The sequence below is a fragment of the Cupressus sempervirens genome, chromosome 5, assembly GCF_028749045.1.
Source record: "Cupressus sempervirens isolate cs-2001-9-10 chromosome 5, ASM2874904v1, whole genome shotgun sequence".
Taxonomy (NCBI): Eukaryota; Viridiplantae; Streptophyta; class Pinopsida; order Cupressales; family Cupressaceae; genus Cupressus; species Cupressus sempervirens.
Genome location: NC_143122.1, coordinates 748,502,738 through 748,523,728, shown reverse-complemented (window position 1 = coordinate 748,523,728; position 20,991 = coordinate 748,502,738). Strand labels below are relative to the sequence as shown.

At 33.4% G+C, this 20,991-nt stretch overlaps 1 pseudogene; it reads left to right on the top strand.

The window, feature by feature from the left end:
* The first annotated feature begins 16,346 nt into the window (after positions 1 to 16,346).
* LOC149558087 (disease resistance protein Roq1-like) lies at positions 16,347 to 20,688 on the top strand (annotated as a pseudogene).
* The last annotated feature ends 303 nt before the right edge of the window (positions 20,689 to 20,991 follow it).

Below are 20,991 nucleotides of genomic sequence, written 5' to 3'. Positions count from 1 at the left end.
AAGGAAGAAATAGGATTGTACCTAAAGTAGCAAGAGTAGTGTTATTTGAGAATGATGAATCTAAGAAATTTTAGAGAGAAGCAGTCAACACAGCAGTATATGCCATGAACTAAGTGCATATCAGAAAAGGTACAAATAAGACCCCCTATGAATTATGGTTTGGACATGCACCATTAGTAAAATATTTCAAAAATTTTAGAAGTGTTACATAAAGAGAGATGATGATATTGGAAAATTTGATACAAGAAGTGATGAAGGTATGTTTCTTGGTTATTCATTGAAAAGAAAAGCTTATAGATGTTTTAATCAGAGAACTAAGACAATTTTTGAGTGTGTGTATGTGAAAGTGGATGAAAAGTTTGGAGTTAAAGAGAGAATGTTGATTAAATTTCTGATGAAGAAGAAGGTAATCCTAAACCTATTAATATTAAAAAAAAATTGAGACTAACAATGATTTGTAGAATGATGTTCAGATTGTTGAACAAAGAGAAGAACATGTAAGAGTTAAAATAACAACTCCTACACCGAAGAAGAATTTGGAAAAGAACCACCCTAAGAATTAGATTATCTAAAGTAAAGACAAAGTAGTGATGAAAAGAAACATAGTACATGAGGAAATATGTTTTATTTCTCAAGTTGAACCAAAAAGTGCATATGAGGCATGCAAGGATGATCATTGGACTCAAGCAATGAAGGAAGAACTAGATCAAATTGTGAAGAATGAGACATGGAAATTGGTTCCTAGACCTAAAGGCAAGAATGTTATAGGAACTAAATGGGTATTTAGAAATAAGATGAATGAATAAGGTAAAGTTGTTAGAAATAAAGAAAGATTGGTATGCAAAGGATATTCATAGCAAGAAGACATAGATTATGAAGAGACATTTTCCCTTGTTGTCGGACTTGAAGTAGTAAGAATATTCTTGGCTTATGCAACAAGTATGAAATTCAAAGTGTATCAGATGGATATAAAGTCAGTGTTTTTGAATGGAGAACTTGAAGAAGAAATATACATTGAGAAGCCTACAGGATTTCCTTTTGCAAAAGAAAAGGACATGGTATGCAGATTAAAGAAAGCACTGTATGGTCTAAAGCAAGCACCTACAATCTAGTATGCAAGGTTGGACAAGTATTTGAAAAAATTGAGATTTCCTAAAGGTATGACAGATAGTAACTTATATTTGAGAAAAATTGAGAATGGATTGTCGATCATTATGATATTTAGTGATGACATAATCTTTGAAGGTAATGATGAAGCAAGTGCCAAATTTGTTGATGAAATGAAGAATGAGTTTGGAATGAGTATGATCAATGAGATGAAATTTTTCTTGGGTCTATAGATTATACAAAATAGTGATGGTATTTTCTTATCATAGGCTAAGTATTTGAAAGACTTACTAAAAAGATTTGGCTTGTAACATTGTAAGCCTATTGCTACACCTATGATAACTGGTCACAAGTTATCTAGAAAAGATGAGACACCTATAGTTGAGAAAAAAAACTATAGATCTATGATTGGAGGTTTGTAATATTTGACTCACACCAAACTAGATATAGAAAATGCAGTTGGGATAGTAGAAAGATTTCAAGCTAATACTAAGGAATTGCACTATGTAGCAGTAAAAAGAATATTTAAATATTTAAAAGGTACACCTAATTTCGGACTATAGTATGAAAAATCAAGTGATTTTACTATGTGTGCTTATACTAATGCCTATTGGGTAGGTACTATGATAATAGAAAGATGACTAGTGGTGAAACATTTTTACTTGGAGGAAGATTGGCTTGTTGGCTAAGAAAGAAACATGATTGAATTTCATAGAGTACAATAGAAGGAGAATATGTAGCAACATAAAAAAATCATAATTAGATCATGTGGATAAAGAAAATGTTAAAGGACATTGGGATATATTTTTTAGAACCTTTTATCATACATTATGATAACACAAGTACAATGAATATGCCTAAGAATTTTGTATTGTATTCTAAGACTAGAATTATATCTATTAAGTATCATGTTTTAAGAGAGAAATTTGTAGAGAAAGAGATCATATTAGAGTATGTAAGTACAAAAGAGAAGATTGAAAATATTGTTATGAAGCCTTTTCCTAAAGATACATTTGACTATTTATGAGGTATGCTTTGGAAAATGCCCCTAGCTACTCTAGAGTAAATGATGCAAAAAGTGCATCAGTCTAGTGATACAGAGCACTCTTTTTCATCTAAACTAAATGTTGATTCTTCATGTATAAGGAAGTATCTGTGATGAGTAAAGTCATCAAGGACTCTTGGCAGTTGATATTGAATAATATTTTTGGATACTTGAGTTGATTGAAGATTTGGACTAGATGATTGACATAATGAAGCCTTTTTCATTGATGTCAATGGGGGAAAAGTATACAAGAAAAATATCTCCTATATATGGGGAAGAGGTGTTATAATAGGGGAGATGCACCAATAAGAGTGATTGATGTCAATGGGGAGAAACATTGATTGGGAGAGAAGTTGTGAATAATTGATTTTGATGCATGTAAGAATAAGGAAGCAGACAAAGCAGTGTTCCTATAAGTTTCAAATTTGATTGATAAAGAGGCTTTGAAAAGAAGAGAATAGCAGCAACAATAGAGTTTGATTTGGTATTCTTGGAACTTAGATGTTTTTCATCTATGTTGCCATCAATGCTAAAGGGGTAGACTATTAGCATGAATGTTGATGATATTCCTTTGGGGGAGTATCATAAGAATTGGAGAGACTATTAATCATTGACATGTTGCATTCATGACTATATTTGTCATTGATGACAACATAGCAGTGTTTCTGAGAAGACTAGTAGAGTAGCAAACAAAGAAAAAGGTCATACAAACTATGTATTGATGATCAGGTCAAGCATAGTTAAGGACATGCTCTACATTGTATCTTGATGACATGGATAAGTGTGCATATAGAGAGTCAAAGAAATGTAGAAGATATGCTTTATTTATAGAAGAAAGTAAGCAGATCGAGTATCTTATAAGTAGTTTCTAATGATTGATTTGTATCTCTTAATTGAAATAGAATCATTATGAGTGTAGTTAGATAGTGATAGTAAACAGTCCGATGATGATGTCAATGAGTGTGCAAGGTTTGAGGTCGCATGTGTGGAAAGTTGTAAACATTGAGCTGATAGTAACTTGTAATTGCAAAAGGATGTAATCTTTCATAATATCTTAATGGTTAGTCCTATTATAATTAATTGATAAAGCCTCAAGGATGAATAAAGGAATTATTTTGAGGATATGGTATAAATGAAGGTTATTTTCCTTGTGAAGATATATGTGGTTGATGTATAAAGTGTAAATTGTGCAAGTGGTATGCAAAGTTGGTAAATGCATGTAAGCAGTCCAAGGGATTATTTGGATGTGAGATTGGTGATCTGCGATTGAGATTAGAAGAGGATAAGTTCTATCACAAGGAAGGAGGAGCTGAAGATATTCCATTTCTACTATTAAACAAGAAATAATATAGAGACCAATTGGATAGTGGGTTCAATGTTCTTGCCCCTAAAATTGTTTGAATAGTGGGTCCATCTACCTTCTACAACTCTTAACAGGGTTGTAATCTCCTAAAAGGGATTCAAAGTCTCCTAACAAAGACTGATATGTCTAAATGTATCTCATTGGCTCCTAACAGAGTCCATCCTCTAACAAGGAACATTTATATTAGTACATCATTTTGTGGGTACCATCCCTACTAAGGTTTCCCCTCTAATCAAGGGTTTCACTAGTTAACATATCTGGTGTTATTGTGTATGAATATCTTCTTATGGTTGTTGATGATATTGTTCTCATGGTTAAGAATTAATAAGGTTGATAAAAAATTTCATGGTTGGATAACTGATTCACCCCCTTCCCTCCCCCTCCACCCCACCCCTCTTAGTTGTCTTGGTGGAATTTACTTTCTAACAATATTGACAAGTCATTAGCGAAAAGTTCCCAATTGGGCCAAGTTTGGGCACATTGTGGTAAAGTGCAAAAAATAATATACAAGGTCATGTGTTGGTGTCAAAGATTCCTAAGGTGTCTAAAGAGACCGTTATACATAATTCATATTCCAATATGCAATGGTGGACAAAAATTGCATGATTTGCAAAAATGTTATCATTGTCCAACATTGTAACTTCACAATATTGCATGACAATAATTTGACAAGATTTTGCATCTTGTGCCCAATTAGTTATGGGTGTGTCTAAATAGTTTAAATCTAATATGGGGTCATATATAAGGCCATTGAAGGAATTGTACATAGGTTGGTTAACATTTGGCATAAATTTTAATAGAAAATAGTTGATAGTTTTCTAGTCGTTCTTTTGTAGAATCATTGCAACATGAGCAACTCATGAAAAATGAATTGAATCCCCAATTTTTTCACTATAAATAGCTAGCTCATTTAATTTCATTGTATGTTTTGGTGTTGGATTTTGTATAGTTTTGTTAGCCTAAATAAAAAATAAACCTATGTTCACTACTTACTAGACATTACAAGGTTTGATCCAAAAGAATGGATCTATTTGAAAACTCCATCATGTGAATTTCAAGGCTCTGGAAGTTTTGAAATAGGGCATATGTACATTCTTTTCTCTTTGGTTCAAGACTAAAAGACTATGTTTGTGATTTTTGAACTCATGCACTAGGAGAGCTCTACTATAGTCGGACTAGGAAAATTGAGTAAAAGTCAATGAAATCTCATAGGAGCAGATTGGAATTCTGAATTCAATGTTACAAAGGTGTGTGAGTCTAAAAAAAGCCCTAATATTAGTATCAAAGTGTGGTGAATCCATTTGATAAGGATTAGGGTGATCTATTTTTTATAAGTCTTATTTAGCTCAAATTAGCCCATATTAAGGTTTGGCCTTGTATAGATAGATTGGAACTTGAGACATCAGAACTCCTTGAGTACATTTAAAAGAGTATCCTAAATGGGAATTTATTCATAAGCATATTTGTTAGATATTTGAATTAGAGACTAGAAACCTAGTTTGGAGAGCTAATTGAGGCCGAATGGATAGTTAGCCTAAAAGAGTGCAAGTATGGAATTGGTCCAAAGGTGCTTAGGAGATCAATAAAAATGGATTATTTGATGATTTTCTTAGTTGGTTTTAAATCCCTAAACTCAAGCCTTCCACAAGACTTGAGGGTAAGGTAAAAGGACCTATACTAGTGGGCATCATGTTTAATAAGGGGTGGAACATCAATGATGAAATGGTAATGAAAGTTAAAGTTTGTTTTAAAAATATTAATGTTAATGGGAGGTTTTACCATATATTTGTGGAAATACTCTAAGGGGATATGATCCCTTGTTTTGTGTGTTAATTTATTTATGGTACATTCTAGCCTATTTTTTGGTTGATTGTTTTTTGTGGGTTTTAGGCTAGTTATTTGATGTTTTCTTTTATAGATGTTTTGAATGTTTAGGCTTTTAGGTCCCTTCAAAATATGTTTTTCTTTAATATAAAAATGTACATAAAAATTTATAATATGGAAGAGACAAACTAAGGAGCTTAAATGAAATTACCCCATAGAGTCTCTTTTGATTTCCGATAGCCAAATTTCACATATAGAGTGAATGGCAAATAATCGCATGTGTGTTTGTGCACGCACATTCCTAAAGTTGAGTTTGATGACAACTTTCACATGACTAACCTTGCAAAATGGAAGAAAAAAAAAAAAAAAAAACGACACTTTAGTAAAGCTTTAAACAACATCAAATTAGCCCCCATGTGGGACCCAATGCTTGTTGACCCATTCCTAAAGCATACTTTGGAGGAGGTCCTCAAAATTAAATATTCAGCTAAACTAAAATATTCTAACCATTTACAAATGCTATCAAACTAAGCTATGGACTACACAACATCCATTTTGAACTGAAATATCAATGTCATGAAAAACATTTGACATAAATTTACAAGAATAGTTGTAAAAAAAGAAACTCAAATGTCAACGTCATGAAAAACATTTGACATAAATTTACAAAAATAGTTGTAAAAAAGGAAACATTATGTAGAGTTATCAAACATCTAGAACTATTATAAATTGTTATATTGTACCTTTTTTTTTATGGAGGTCAGCTTTTTTGCCTAGCCTCTTTGGTTAAGAACCAATCACTGAGTGGTATCCATTCCGCCAAATTCGCTTAGGGCACGATCCGGTCATCATCCTTTTTAGGCATCGAGGGGCCTTGCACTCAACAAAACTTGATCCTTGGTGGGCTCTTTGTGAGCCTTTCAATTTCACTAGTTGACCAAGAGGCCTTCGAAAATTTGTAGCTTTTATATAAAATAGATTGAAAGAATATAGAAATGATCCAACGGAACCCAAAAAAAAAATAACGAAAAAGAGGATTTGAAAAAAAGAACAGGAGAGAATCGGGAATAAACAAATACTAAATAGAGACAAGCGGTGAGAGATACGCCTCAATATATATGTTTTTGAACTTATAAAGTTTTGATAGCAAAGATGTACTTTCAAATCATTATTGTTTTGCATCTTTAACCGGTGGAACGGCTACTACAGCCCCTTAATTCTGGCCAATTGTAGTTCTTGGAGATTTACGTCAGCTATTGTTTTTCAACTTTATGGCCGCCCCGATCGCAGCGACTTCGAACTATGTTGATACGGTTGTTCCTGTCCCCATTATTTCCCAAGAAAATTTAGTTCTGTCCATTACTGCACTGAATTTTGTATATAAAACACTATCGAAGACTTGGAAATAGAAAATGATGTGGTGGACATTTTTTAAAGAGCATTAACACTCATCGAACTACAAAGGAAGTTATTGATAAAGGATGGCAAGTCCAAGAGAGCGATATGTAAAATGATTAGTCAATAAACTAAGATGGACCATCAAACAAATACTGAATTAGCACAGATTCATTATTAAGAATAAACATTAAACAAGGTTACAATATTAATCTAAAAGGTGCTATTGCTGAAGATGTGATTTGTCTAGGCAAACAATATGACTAATAACCACTCCGAAAATGAACAATGATTAATTATAAGAAAGTTGAAGCTGTCTAGACTCTTATAGTATATCGAATAGAATATATATATATATATAGAAGAGCTTGTCTACACTAATACTTCTATTGAAAAGATAAGTTGAAGATGTGTATATAGATTCGAAAAGGTTGAGGTGTATGGGGGTAATCCAAATCTCTTATGAATGGTAGTAATATATATTGAGGACCATATGGCTACAGTAAATGGAGCTTTAGTATCGATGACATTATGACATTTTCATGGTATTGATATTGTGGATTCATATTGTGTTATGATTGTTGAGATCAAGTAATTCACTATTCATAATTGGTATATGAAAAATGAGCATGCCAATGATGTAATTTTCAATTTTTGTAACTGAGAAGAGGTTTATGTAATATAAGCAAGTCTAAGATATCTTGGACATGAGTAAAGATAGGATTTGTAATCATTTGGAAGCATTCTAGTGTTATTTTGAAAGGAAATAATAACATTGGAGAATTCCATCATGTAAGTGAGCCATGTTTCCATGATAGAGGGAGCATCTAGAGGGCCTAGTTCAGTTGACTTCTGAGGAACTTGGTAATTTTGGTTTAGAGGAAGTGGATCATGATGTTACTACTTAAGTCATGATAGATGGATACTCTCTGAGCCTACAATTCATCTTATTGACTATCAAGGAATATATTGATTCAAAAGGAGAAGATCATGTCTAGATGACTTCTCAAAGAAGTAGATATACAATACATGGTTGTGAAATTCTTGGTGCTTTTCTCAAAACCAACAAGATAGAAAAGGAAAGAATCTTACTATAGTCTTGTGACCCAGATCTAGACTAGCTCTATGATGTGTTAACATAAGAGATAGTTATTTCATACCCTTGATGATAAATCTTGTATGCTTCTATGATTAACATTTTCCTTCAAGATAGTTTAGTTTTATCAAATTTGAAATGTCTTTGAGATGGATCAAGAACCATAAGAAATTGCATTCAAGGGAAAGAAAACTTAATACTTCAAGTTATGAAGCTGAATTGAAGATGGAAATCAGACTAAGAGGGAGTTTGATAATCTATTAAAGGAAACAATGGACGAGAAGGTCAAGAGGTTGATGCATGTACTTGGAACTTGAAATAGAAGCCACATTATCATGAATGTTTGGTGTCACCAAGCCCAGGGATAAATCCAAAGCTTATCACATTCACTCATGTTACTATGGAATTAGACAAGTAAATTTGTGTACAAAAAATAACTGGCATGAATAATGTAGTGATCAAAACAGAGGGAGTTGTAATTAGAAGAGTTGTCAAGTGGATCTTTGATGACTTTAATCGTAGTGATTAAGAGGAAGTAGATGGTGGATATGCTTTCTAGACAAGGTACATTATCATTGAAGAACAAGTGGCTAATATACTCACCAAGCCTCCTACCAAAATATTTTTTGTGCATTTTGAGACTAGCTTGGAAATTGTGGAGAATGAAGCCCTTGCTACAAGGGAGTCCTAGCATTAGTGATTTCTTGGAATGTACTTTATTGAATTTTTCTCTATAAGAGAGAAGCTTAAATTGAAACCCTCATTCCTCTCTTTGGGAGTAGTTATGATGGATTCAGCCTTTGACATGGTTCATGGTGGATTTCATGTGTGTGATGCCATGACAATACCACGTGAGAGAATCCATGGAGAATCTATGTAAAAAATACAAATAAAAAATTGTCATATGTGTGACTCTATGACTTTATGGGGCCCTTTTGTACATTATTGAAAGGTGATGATCTTTTAGATAATGAACACTTATATCTAACATTGTAAGATGATGAATTTACAATGATTAGTTCACTATCATGATGAATATCATGTGCCTTGATATTCATGGACATGTCATGATAGTTAGTATCTCTTGGACATTTTGATAGATATCATGAGACTTGATATTAGTTGAAGATCATTATGTTCCTTTTGAGATAATCATGGTGGATAAGTGTTTAAATGGACATGCCATGATTTGTTATGGTAGACATCATGAGATTTTATGTCCGTGCACATACCATAACTTGGATATATAAGAAAAATGTCATGTGACTTGATAATCTTGAGCATATTATATCCTCTCATATCACGAGTTAGGTGATATATCTTCTCAAAATGGATGAGCCTATTGTGACAAATCATGATAGTTAAAAGAGCATGTTGATGGATATCATGTGTCATGAAATCTGTTGAAGATCAATATGTTCAAACTCATGGTGGATATTATGTGACATAATATCTATGGATATAGCATGATCTCTTATGGTAGATATCATGAGACTTGATATCTATGTACACACCATAATTGGAAAGAATATCATGAGACTTGATTTTCTTAAATATATTTAGATGATATCACTTTTCAAATACGGAGAACTTATATATATGCACTTTGTCTTCCCTAGCTAAGAGGGAGTGTTAAAGCATGTAACTTTAGTCTAACAATAACTGTGATCAGCATATATATACATATGTATTATAGTTGTATGTGAATCTATGCAAAGTTAAAATTGATGATATATATATATATATATATATATATATATATATATATATATATATATATATATATATATATATATATATATATATATATATATATATATATATATATATATATATATATATATATATATATATATATATATATATATATATATATATATATATATATATGTATATGTATAGTTTGAGATCATTTAAGGCATGATTGAAACTTATTTTGATTCCTTTGATTTTAGATCACTATCAATCTATATTATATATATCAGATTGCAATTCATCATGATTGGTAATACATTAATAGACTTGTGTTAAGTCAGTAACAAATTGGACATAATTAGTTAACACCGAACTGGTGTGATGGTGAATGTGCATGTCTCCATTCGGAGACATGACCATTCACCCTCACACCCCTTTTTGTGATATGTATACTTGATCCGCCCAAATAAATAAGGCATCATAATCAATTAATGCAAGAACATCAAAGGATCAAAGTACATTTTAAGTTCAAGAACATTTTATTATCTTTGTTATTTTTGTACTAACATATACAGATTCTGGAGAAAATATATTCTTTGTCATAAATGTTCATACCTGCAGTAAAAGGTGTGCATCAGTCAACATCAAATTTGAAATCTGGTAAGAAACTTCACACACACACACACACATATGATAATCACAAATGCACATGCTTAAGATAATGTATATTTTGCTTCTACTAAAGCTATACTTTAACAAAACCTCTTTCTCATAAAGAAATCCTTTTAACATAGGAATAGTATTAGAAACATTCTCCATCTATAGAGAGAGGACAAGATAAACCCCATGAGGAATCGATACACTTGGTCCTCCAAACTTCCAACCAAGGCCCCTACATCCTAACTAGTGACAGAAGAACTTGCGGAAACCTACATACCACCATTCCCGCCTAGCTTCAAAGCGTCCAAATTCAAAGGAAAATCCTGTGTAGAGCTCATATTGAACTATGCCCCCCTCTTTGACACAATTGTCCATGTCAACTTCAAGGCTCATTTCAAGATACAACTCTTCTGCATACTCATTTTCTTATCATGTTGATATTGTTGGCTTTTAGTGTTTCAAACATTGTGACTCAATTTTCTACATTTTGTATGTATGAAACTTCAACAGTATCTAAACACAAATCAAAATATAGGTTATTAAACAATTTATTCTTATTTATTAATTCAATAAAAAAATGTTGTACAATTATTTTGTAATTTTAATTTATTTAAACTATCAAACAAAATAGTCTAATTAGGTGCATTTTGGCCCTCGTACAACTAGCCTCAAAAATTCTTAGAATCATAGTAGTGGTTTCCAAGATAAAAATAATGTTTGAATAAGGAGTTGTGATATTCTTCACTAGGGGAAAGGAACCGGTAGTCATGAGGGTTAACTTCATCAACATGGCTACATAGGATATCGTAAGACCTTCATTTTTTTTTCAAAAATGTAAAATGGACATTGAACTACCTACAACTAAGGTTTCAAGCTATGACTCATCATGCAACTTGTTAAAATAATGAACCTAGTGAGATGTGTCCAAAAAATGACCTTTTAAACATTCGACCAAAGCTTAATCTAAAAACCTCTAATAATTAAATTTAAAATTATCATTTGTTGTTGATAGAATATTGTATAACTATATGAAATGTAACATATATGTAGCTTAAATGGACCAAATAGTTATTAATAATCATAAATATTTGTTATGTATAACTTTTATATATAACAGAAAAGGAAAAATATTTAAACACTAAAAATTTATATGTTGTTATAAAAATAACACATTATCATATAAAATACAACCTATAACCAACACAAATGGACCATTAGTTGAACACTATTTTTTTTTTGACAATCTTACACATTTCATGAGAAAATACAATGCATTTATTAGTATTCACCTTTTATATTTTTGATGAGACATATTATTGATATGATTTACTCTATGCATATACATTGCTACCCCAATAGTTGTACACATAAGAGTTGTATTTGTACACTAAGATATCAATGTTTATTTAAGTGAGTATATTATGTTTTGAGTGACACACATATATGAGATAGCTATGATATTTTTGTTTGAAATAAAAAGTTATTTATTTCACTCATTAATGAATTCATTTATTTATTTTTTCTATATCATTTATAAATTTTCATGTGTTCAAGTATTGGTATTTTTTTTAACAACATTTGGACTTTTTTTATATTTACAAAAAGATCAATTATTTAGCTGATAGGCTTCTTCATTGAGGTTACTTGTAATTGGAAATTATTTCACACTACAAAACAAGGTATGGAAAATGGTTTCTGGTAGCAAATAAATGGTTTCCAATTAGATTTTCCCTCAACCCCAATCCTAATAAGCATGGCACTTGAATATTAACTTCTAACTTCTCCTATTTACTCTTATAATGGAGAAAATCTTAAAAGTATCTTCTTTTCAGATACGTCAATATTATGAGATTGTGACCATTAACAACCCATCTTTAAAGATATGATTTGGAAAGATTTAGTAGATTTTTGTGTAGTTGTCGGGCATTAAAATCTTTCCATTATTTTCGACCAGAAGATGCAATCAGTATAATTCTATAACTCCCTTTTGTGAACTGGTTTGCAATTTGTACATTTATACATGGAAATTGCAAAATTCAGAGGAAACTGCAGAGGTACAATTAGACTTTAGAATGCCACAAGGCCATCCAACACCATAATTCTGAAGAACTTGTGAAAGCCCTCTTGGTATGCAGGTCCCTTCTATTCACATATCTCTATATAATCTTCTAATTTTTCAATCTTTCCTTAAACTTCTACTGAAGATGTCAAGTTCTGAGAACTTTAGAATATCTTGTTTTTCCACCTCACAATTTGTAAAATCCAAGCCTAACAGGTTTTATCCCTTCCTTTTATTTTATCCTATTTAGGCTTCACCTGGTAGGGGACGATGACATGAAGTCATGGGGTATTTCAATAAGAGGCGTTGTTTGCCTCGATCTCAATGAAATAGAAGAGTCTTTGCACTATATAGGTTCACCACGATGGAGATATGAGCCTTTCAAATAGAGGAGCATAAAGTCAAAAATTGTGATGGTTGTTGAGCAGAAACTTTCCACTATTATTTCACCATATCTGATTATCTTGAGCCGTGCTATCTTCCACCTCACCACATTGAGAAAATATTGGTCAAAACAATTTCACCATGGAGAATGAGTCTAGGTAGCATCAAATTCAAAATGACATCTCAAATCTCTTACGCATAGCTTGTTCAATCCACATCCCTTCATCCAATGACAGATTCAAGGAGTGCAAGTGACTGACACGAAGGAAGAGATCTAGTGTTAGGGTCAAGAGACCACTGAGCAGATGGGTGGATCTCACTGCAAGAGCTAGGAGAGGAGACCGTTGTTGGTCTAGAAGATTATGAAATAGTGCTACACATGATGGGGGTGGAGAAAGGGCCAGAGTACAGGACTCTACATTTATGGAGCAAGGCAAAGTACTTATTTTGTCTACCAACTGAATCAAAGTCGTGAGATCCTTTGGAAGGTATAGATGTTGTGCTTCTGCAATCAAACTCATCTTCCTTTGCAATTTCCTCTATGTAATTAGAATTCGTGGGGCCTTCCAGAAATGCAAGTGAATCACTCGTTGATTGCCTGTGATGGGCACCCTTCTTTGTTGGTGTTTTAGAAGGCATGTCCAGCAAATCATCTATCCACGACGATTGACATTGTGATAGATAGGCTACTGAGGGTGTGCACTGATGTTTCAAGCTATGCCCCTTGGAAAGATAAATTATGCTAGCCCATGTACATATTATTGTTATCTTGACCACTGGAACCCATAAATGGTTGGGTTTTAGGGAGCAACTGAGGCAACTTTGAGGAAGCGAATCCCCAATTTGTAGGAGAATTGTCATTGGTTCCCCACAGAAGAATTGCCATTTACAATAAATATGGGAACAAGCTTCTGTTGATGGATGATAATGTGCATTACAGAGGAAGATTCCAATGCAAAATCCTGCAACACACAAGGTCTAATGATATTAATGCCAAAAATTTAAAGGATCTATACGAAGGCCTATATGACATCTGGCTGTGAATCAACAATATTCTTGTGTTCTGAGGAACTCCATTAGATACCGTGGTGGCGGTACATGCATGTACAAGAAAGCTTTTGACCTTCATTACTTGACCCACAATTTGCTGCTTCACCGACTAATCCAATTTGTCACTCGATTCACCAGTTTGTGTGCATGGATGATATATGATTAAACACATAATATATAGTTGGTTCTTATGCTTGTTATTCTCTTTGATCCCAAATTGTAGATAACATATTTCTGTTACGAAAGATAGGAATTATATTCTGAACTTTAACTGATCCATTCCATCACATAATACTTTGGAAATCCAAAAATGTTGCATTACTTAAAGAGGCATCATGATAATCACTAATTTCTCTACTTCAAGCGTAGGGAGAGGAAAATATTTTGTCCATCTGCTAATGCACGAACTCATGGATGTAAAAGCAGCTCAGTGTATTTTGCTTCACAAGTAAAGTGGACTCCTCTCTGTGTACTTCTACAACATTATGGATCGTCATTTCTGCAATCATACTTGTAAATTTTCATTATATGAACTGCGTGCTCTTCACATGTATTTAGGGAATAATGCCCTGGTTCCAAAATCTTGCTATGATCCAAATCATTTGATCCTTTCACGAATTTATTGCAGACATAAGAACATTCGGTCGTGCAAGAACTTGATCCCAAATATTTTCATAATGATTATCTGCTCCTTGAGGCTTTGTATTACCCTGTGACAATGCTTCTTTGTCACCACTAAATTCGATAGAACATGCATTCTGCACCTTTACATGATTCTCAAAACAACTACCACCTTTATTACAGAATAATAATTTATCTTTAAAATGAAAGTCATATGAGGTGGAAAAATCTTAAATTTTAACCACATATCATTTTTATAATAAAGACTTATTATAAAGTGTTTAAACTATCCGACATAACTCAAAACGATTTCAAAAGATAAAAAAATCAAATAAATCACATGCCGTGACTAAAAGTGAATAGCATATTAAATTGGCCAATCGATTTTTTTTTAAAAATCATATAATAAAATTTAAATGTTATAATCAATTTAATAAATCAAAACATAAGTTTCATCTTGATGTCAATGAATAACCATTATAAAAAATGTGCATCTTGGGAACACTGCCAATAGCCAATTTGATATTTTGATGTTAATAAAATGGATCAATAAATAGATTACAAAGGCATTTATTTGAAATTCGTTAATACCAGAACATGATCATTATGATAATTTCTTCTTGGCAAAAAAAAATATATAAGAAAATTGCATAAAAAATCAACAAATGACATAGCAGTTAACAAACTTATATGAGAGCATTAAAATATGTATGATATATCAATCTTATTGATATAGCAATGCTTTAGTGTATAGAAATTAAGATCTAAATGGTGCACCTATGATGATTTGGCATCTACAAATATATACATACCTAGAAATGACGCAGTTAGAATCTGATAGAGAATACTTGATGTAGAAGCCTGTTTCTTCTGCATGGTTTGGAACCCATAGAATTTCAAAATTTTATGGTTCCATCAAGACTAAGTCACATATATACCTCTCCTTGTTAGATAGAATTGTAATCCAATGAAATTTTTTGTAAGATGCAAAAAAACCCATACAATATTATTAGAGAGAAAGAAGAAGTAGGTTTGCACACAATCTCACATCAAGACCATATCTTTGAAGCTATTTCTACAAAAAATGGTAATGTCTGTCATTCTACAAATTCTATTTTTCATTTACTCATTTCTTTGTGCGGCTTCCTAAGTAATTCATTACTCTTTTGTACAGGTTTGCATTTGTTGGATTCAAAGAATTGAGGTGCGTTAGGTGTCTTTCGACTGCTTCTAGAATTTTGCTACTTCTATATTTAATAAAATTGCCTCATATGTACTTCTTCAGAATTAATTTTATTTTTCTCTTACATGCAGGGCTTTGTTGCCTTGTCACAAATAAGACTCCTATTACTTTTCTATTTATAGTTTCAAAAAAATTCAAAAAAAGTGCAATTTAAATCAACTCTTGAATTGGGATGTCATATATTAAATCAACTATTAAAATTGTACATTGTCGAATCTCCAAAGAGGTTAGTCAAGTGTATATGCCTCTACTATATATATATATATATATCTACGCTATCAATTTGAAATCTTTATTTTAAATTTACATCTCTTTAATTTGTCTTTTCTAAAATAACTATGAGGTACCCCTTGCACCTCTTTCTAGAGCAAGTTCTAGTTACAATATATAGTAAAAATGTGTTGAAAGATTGAATTTTATGTTCACTATAGAGTGATCGCCTATTAGACCCCCCTCAGCTATTGATTCCTCTCCCCTACTCCTTTACACAAGTGTGGACCTCAATGTCGAGTATTTTTGAAAAGAAGAGGAAGAAACTCTTCTGCGTAATTATTGATCTCAACGACTATGAGCTCTTCAAACATGTTTGTTTCACTCTATTTGGTTTCTACAAGCGGTTTTTGTCAACAACTTCACAGAAAAATTCCACAAGCGGTTTTTCTCAACAACTTCACAGGAAAATTCCACGTGCGGTGTTTCTCATCTATTTGAATTGTTTATAGTCGCCAGGTTCTGTCCATATGTTTTCTAGGAAATTCTCTTGAAGCCCACAAGCAATTTCCACTCTCTGTCGTTAACCCCATCCGACTGTGTTTATATGCACCCCTGTTTAGGTTTGCGATTTTCTCTTTTGTGCCCCGCCTGAAATTACATTTCTTGTTAAGCTCACATTTATTGTTTAGAACAAGCAATGGAGATTTCCGTTTGCTCTCAGGCTCCCACCTCCAAAATCATCTACGAGCTCAACGAGGAATTCCATCAATATCAGCCTCCCCCCAACAAAACCCGCTGCAGTGCCCCCAACAAATATAATGTATTCCTCAGCTTTCGGGGAAAAGACGTGGGAATAACTTTTGTCGACCATCTCTACGAAGCTCTCTGTGGAGCGGGACTTAGCGTTGTCCTCGACAGCGAAGAGCTAGAGAAGGGCAAAGAAATTGAATCTAGCATTGAAACGGCCATTGCCACAAGCGATATATTCATACCCATATTTTCGAGGAACTATGCAGAATCGACTTGGTGTCTGAAGGAGGCGGCCCAGATGTGTAGATCGAATGGCTTCATCATTCCTCTGTTTTATGATGTGGAACCCTCTGATGTTCGCTACCCTCAGAATTTGGATCGGCAGGATGAGGGAACTATCGGGGAATGGAAGAATGCACTCTATAAAATCTCTTCTCTTTCTGGTTGGACAAGGGCAGGAGAATTCGGGTAGGTTATTTTGCACCACTCATTTCCATTAATTCACGGCGAAAGCCAAATTAGATCTTTTTGTTCGGGGAACTATTTGTTTGCTTGTTTGCTTATTAAGTATTCGAAATTAGCCTGATATTACTGTTGAATGGCGAAGAATTGGTCTTGTGTTGAGCAAGAAATGTTGAATCTTACCGGGGAAGGATATATACCAGATATTAGAAGGGGTCTTTGGACAAAACATCAGATCGTAGGCTACAAAAGCAGTTATATTCCGTACGAGGTCCACTCAACTGGATGTTCATTGATAAGTAGGAGATGTTCATTGATAACTGGATGTTCATTGTTACATAGTTGTATTAATATAATTTTCTCCACATCCACATACTCTGTTTAAGAACTTCTTACATAATTTCTGTATAATAGTTATACTAGATTATGGCTTCTCCTTGAATCCTCTAGCCTGGTTTAGGCGACTATTGACTTGGATCTCTTTCTAGCCCATAAATCGTTTTCACCACTCGGACCTCTTCACTTTGCTAGAGTTAGCAATTGCCTCCGATTTGTCGAATCGCAGTTTCATTTACTTCACGGTAAATAATCATATCATTCCTTGGTCCATCTGAGTCAGTGAATTTAATCTTTGTTTGATTTGCTAGCTTTCCAGTGTTGTATTTTTCACTACATCTTCTTAATTTTGGATGCTGTTACTGCAACGGTTTATTGATGTGTCTTCACTCATTTACACCAAATCTTTTCAATTTTTGGTAGCTGCTCTGTTTTCCAGTCTACCAGTCTAATCTGGTGGCAAAAGCACCTCCCTTAACTTGGTTTATAAAATACACTTTCACGTATATATTTACATATTTGTCATATGACACAATTGTAGATAGTAGTTTTCCACAATCCATTAAAATTATTTACTGTACTTTTCAAGTAGATTGTCTTATAATTTTTGCATCAACACTTTGGATCACCCTATGTGATCCATCATCGCGATGAGAGAGCTAAAGGAACCATATGGTAAGATTGCAGACCAAGTGTGGAACCATCAGGATGTCCTTTTATCCACTCTTGGTCTGGAATCTTACCATATGGTTCCTTTAGCTCTCTTATTCTGATGATAGATCACATAGTGTGAATCAAAATGTTGATGCAAAAATTATAACACAATCTACCCAGAAAATAGAAAATACAACAAAGAATATGATGCAATGTTTATAAAATATTACATGTAGTTCTAATTCAGAATAAGGCATTAATAGTTGAATATTAAATATTAGACCATGAATCTGAAATTTTTTTTAATATCATATGTTACATTTGGACTTGAACTTACTTTGGAGTTGAGATTACCATTTAGTTCATTGCTATGATTTTATAAAACATTTTTAAGGTATTATTGGTTGAATATTAAGTATAAAACAATGAATTTGAAACTTTCCTCAAACATATCATATGTTACATTTGGAGTCAAGATTTCTGTTTAGTTCATACTCTGATTTAATTATAAATATTTTCGTCAAACAGTATCATATCAGAATAATGAGTAGTTCTAAGAGTTAATGATCAACATTTAATTAGTGACCTAGCTGCACAGAGCTGTGTAAGTATTTGCATTTTATCAGTACTACTTCCTCACTAGTTACATCAGCTTTAATTACTACTTGATAATTTTTTAAAATAAAAAATTCGCCCTTCACATGGCATAACTGTCGTTGATGTATATTACAAATCTCTAATTATCATGCAAACGTTTGTTACTTTAGTTGTCAATGTTCTGTTGTAATCATCTCAAAATATTGAAGGTTTTTCTTTTTCTGTTATAAAATTATAAAATATTTTAAACTCTGTAATACTATAATCTGGCTTAAATTTTGGAAATTAGTGTACGTTATATTTAGTGACAACTTTGGAATTTAGTGTACCTTATTTTGTAAGTCGAATAATAATGTGGAATATAGGAAAGGTGATTTGCAGGTACGAAGGAAGACTAGTAAAAAGAGTTGTGAAAGACGTGTTGGATACTTTGAAGTTCACTCTGCTGGATGTCCCCGAGCATCTTGTTGGACTCCAAACCAATATTGATAACCTGATCAAAAGATTAGATCTAAGGTCTTGGCACAGGACAGTGAAAGTGGGAGTCGTTGGTATCGGCGGAGTGGGTAAAACCAACCTGCCAAAGCTGTTTACAATATAATTTATACTGGCTTTGATTCTCATTGTTATGCAAAGAGAAATACTACCCTTGTAGACTTGCAACGGGAAATTCTAAGAAGTCTGGTAAATTACCAGGGAGATGTTTCAAGTGTCGATGGGGGTAAAGCTCTGATGAGAAACCGATTGCGAGGAGTTCGTGCCCTTGTCATCTTGGACGATGTGAATGATTGCAGCCACTTGGATGCTATCAATGGGAATTGGTTTGGGCGTGGTAGCAGAATCATCATTACATCCCGAGACCAACATATACTCAATCTTGCTAAAGTTGATTCAGTTCTTCAAATGAGTGGGCTGAAGGATGATGAAGCGCTTGAATTGTTTAGCTGGCACGGTTTCTCAAGGGCCATCCCAGAGAACCCATACCAACATCTTTCTACAGAAATTGCAAGAGCCTGTCAGGGTCATCCTCTTTCATTATAAGTTATTGGAGCACATTTGTTTGACAAGAAAGAGCGAGATGACATTGAATGCTGGGAAGAAGCTCTCCATAACATTGGGGAAAATCAAGAAATATTTAGTGTCCTTCGAATCAGTTATGATGGACTTCGCCATGTTGAGAAGGAAATATTTCTGGATATTGCTTGTTGCTATGCTGGTGAAAGGGAAACTGATGCTGTTATCTTCTGGGAAGTTTTACACCCAAATAGAGTTCAAACAGCCCTCAAAAATCTTATGCTGAAAATGCTTATAGCTATAAACAAGAGTGGCCCTGATTATGTCCTGGAAATGCATGACCTTTTGCGGGGAATTGGAAGAGGAATTCAAAAGAAGCTTGATAACAATAGCAGATTGTGGCTGCCGATGGATGCTTTGAACAGAGACAGATTAGAGGCTGTGAATATGCTTGTTTTAACAGGAGAGGGTAGAAGAGGGCCCCTTAGCTTGCATAGCATGCCTTCCCTATGCTACCTAGTTCTGCAAAATATAAAAGTAGTGGGCAACATTGGAAACTTAGTTCCGAATTTGTCATGGATAAGAATTAGACATTGTGACTTAAATGATACGTTTGCATGGCTGAGATTAAGAAACGGATTCCAGCTTGATGGCAGTTGGTCGCAAGTCAGGATTTTAAGTGTAGAGCAGTGTGCAAGTCTTACGAGAATCCCAAAAATCGTTGATAACTTAGTCAATCTCCAATGCTTTTATTTGAATGATTGCGTAGCTCTCACAACACTTCCAGATGCACTTGGTAATTTGTCACAATTGCAGCGGTTATCTTTATGGTGCTGTTCCAATTTAACTAGCCTTCCTGATACTCTGGGCAACTTGACGCAGCTGAAAAAGTTGAAGTTGCAATACTGTACAAGTCTAAGAAGCCTTCCGACCAGTATGGGTGATGAATTAAAACAGCAGCACAAAGAATGAAAACAGAGCATAAAAAATAGAGCTTAAAAAACAGAGCAGCAAAAAACAAGACTCAAATATATCAAAGAGCTATAAAGTTTGTTCATGTTATTACAACTAAGAGGAATGCTCTATTTATAGAGCTCATACATATTTCTAGAGGGTTTTTGAGAAGCTTCAAGAAAGGAAGCACTCTAGAGATTTCTACATAATTTTAAATTCACATTTTGCACAAAGAGAGAGGCTCCAAGAAGCAAGTAGAAAGTTCTGGACTGTGCATTAAATGCCCAGCTACTATAATAAACATTATTTTTAACACCCCCTCATAATGTTTATTTGGAGAGAGTAGAAACATCTTTGAGCTGCAATAGATCTCTAAATTTCGTAAATTTTACAATAGACAATGCTTTTGTAAATATATCAGCAAGTTGATCTTCTATTCCGCAAAATTGAAGCTCCACCTCTTGTCTTT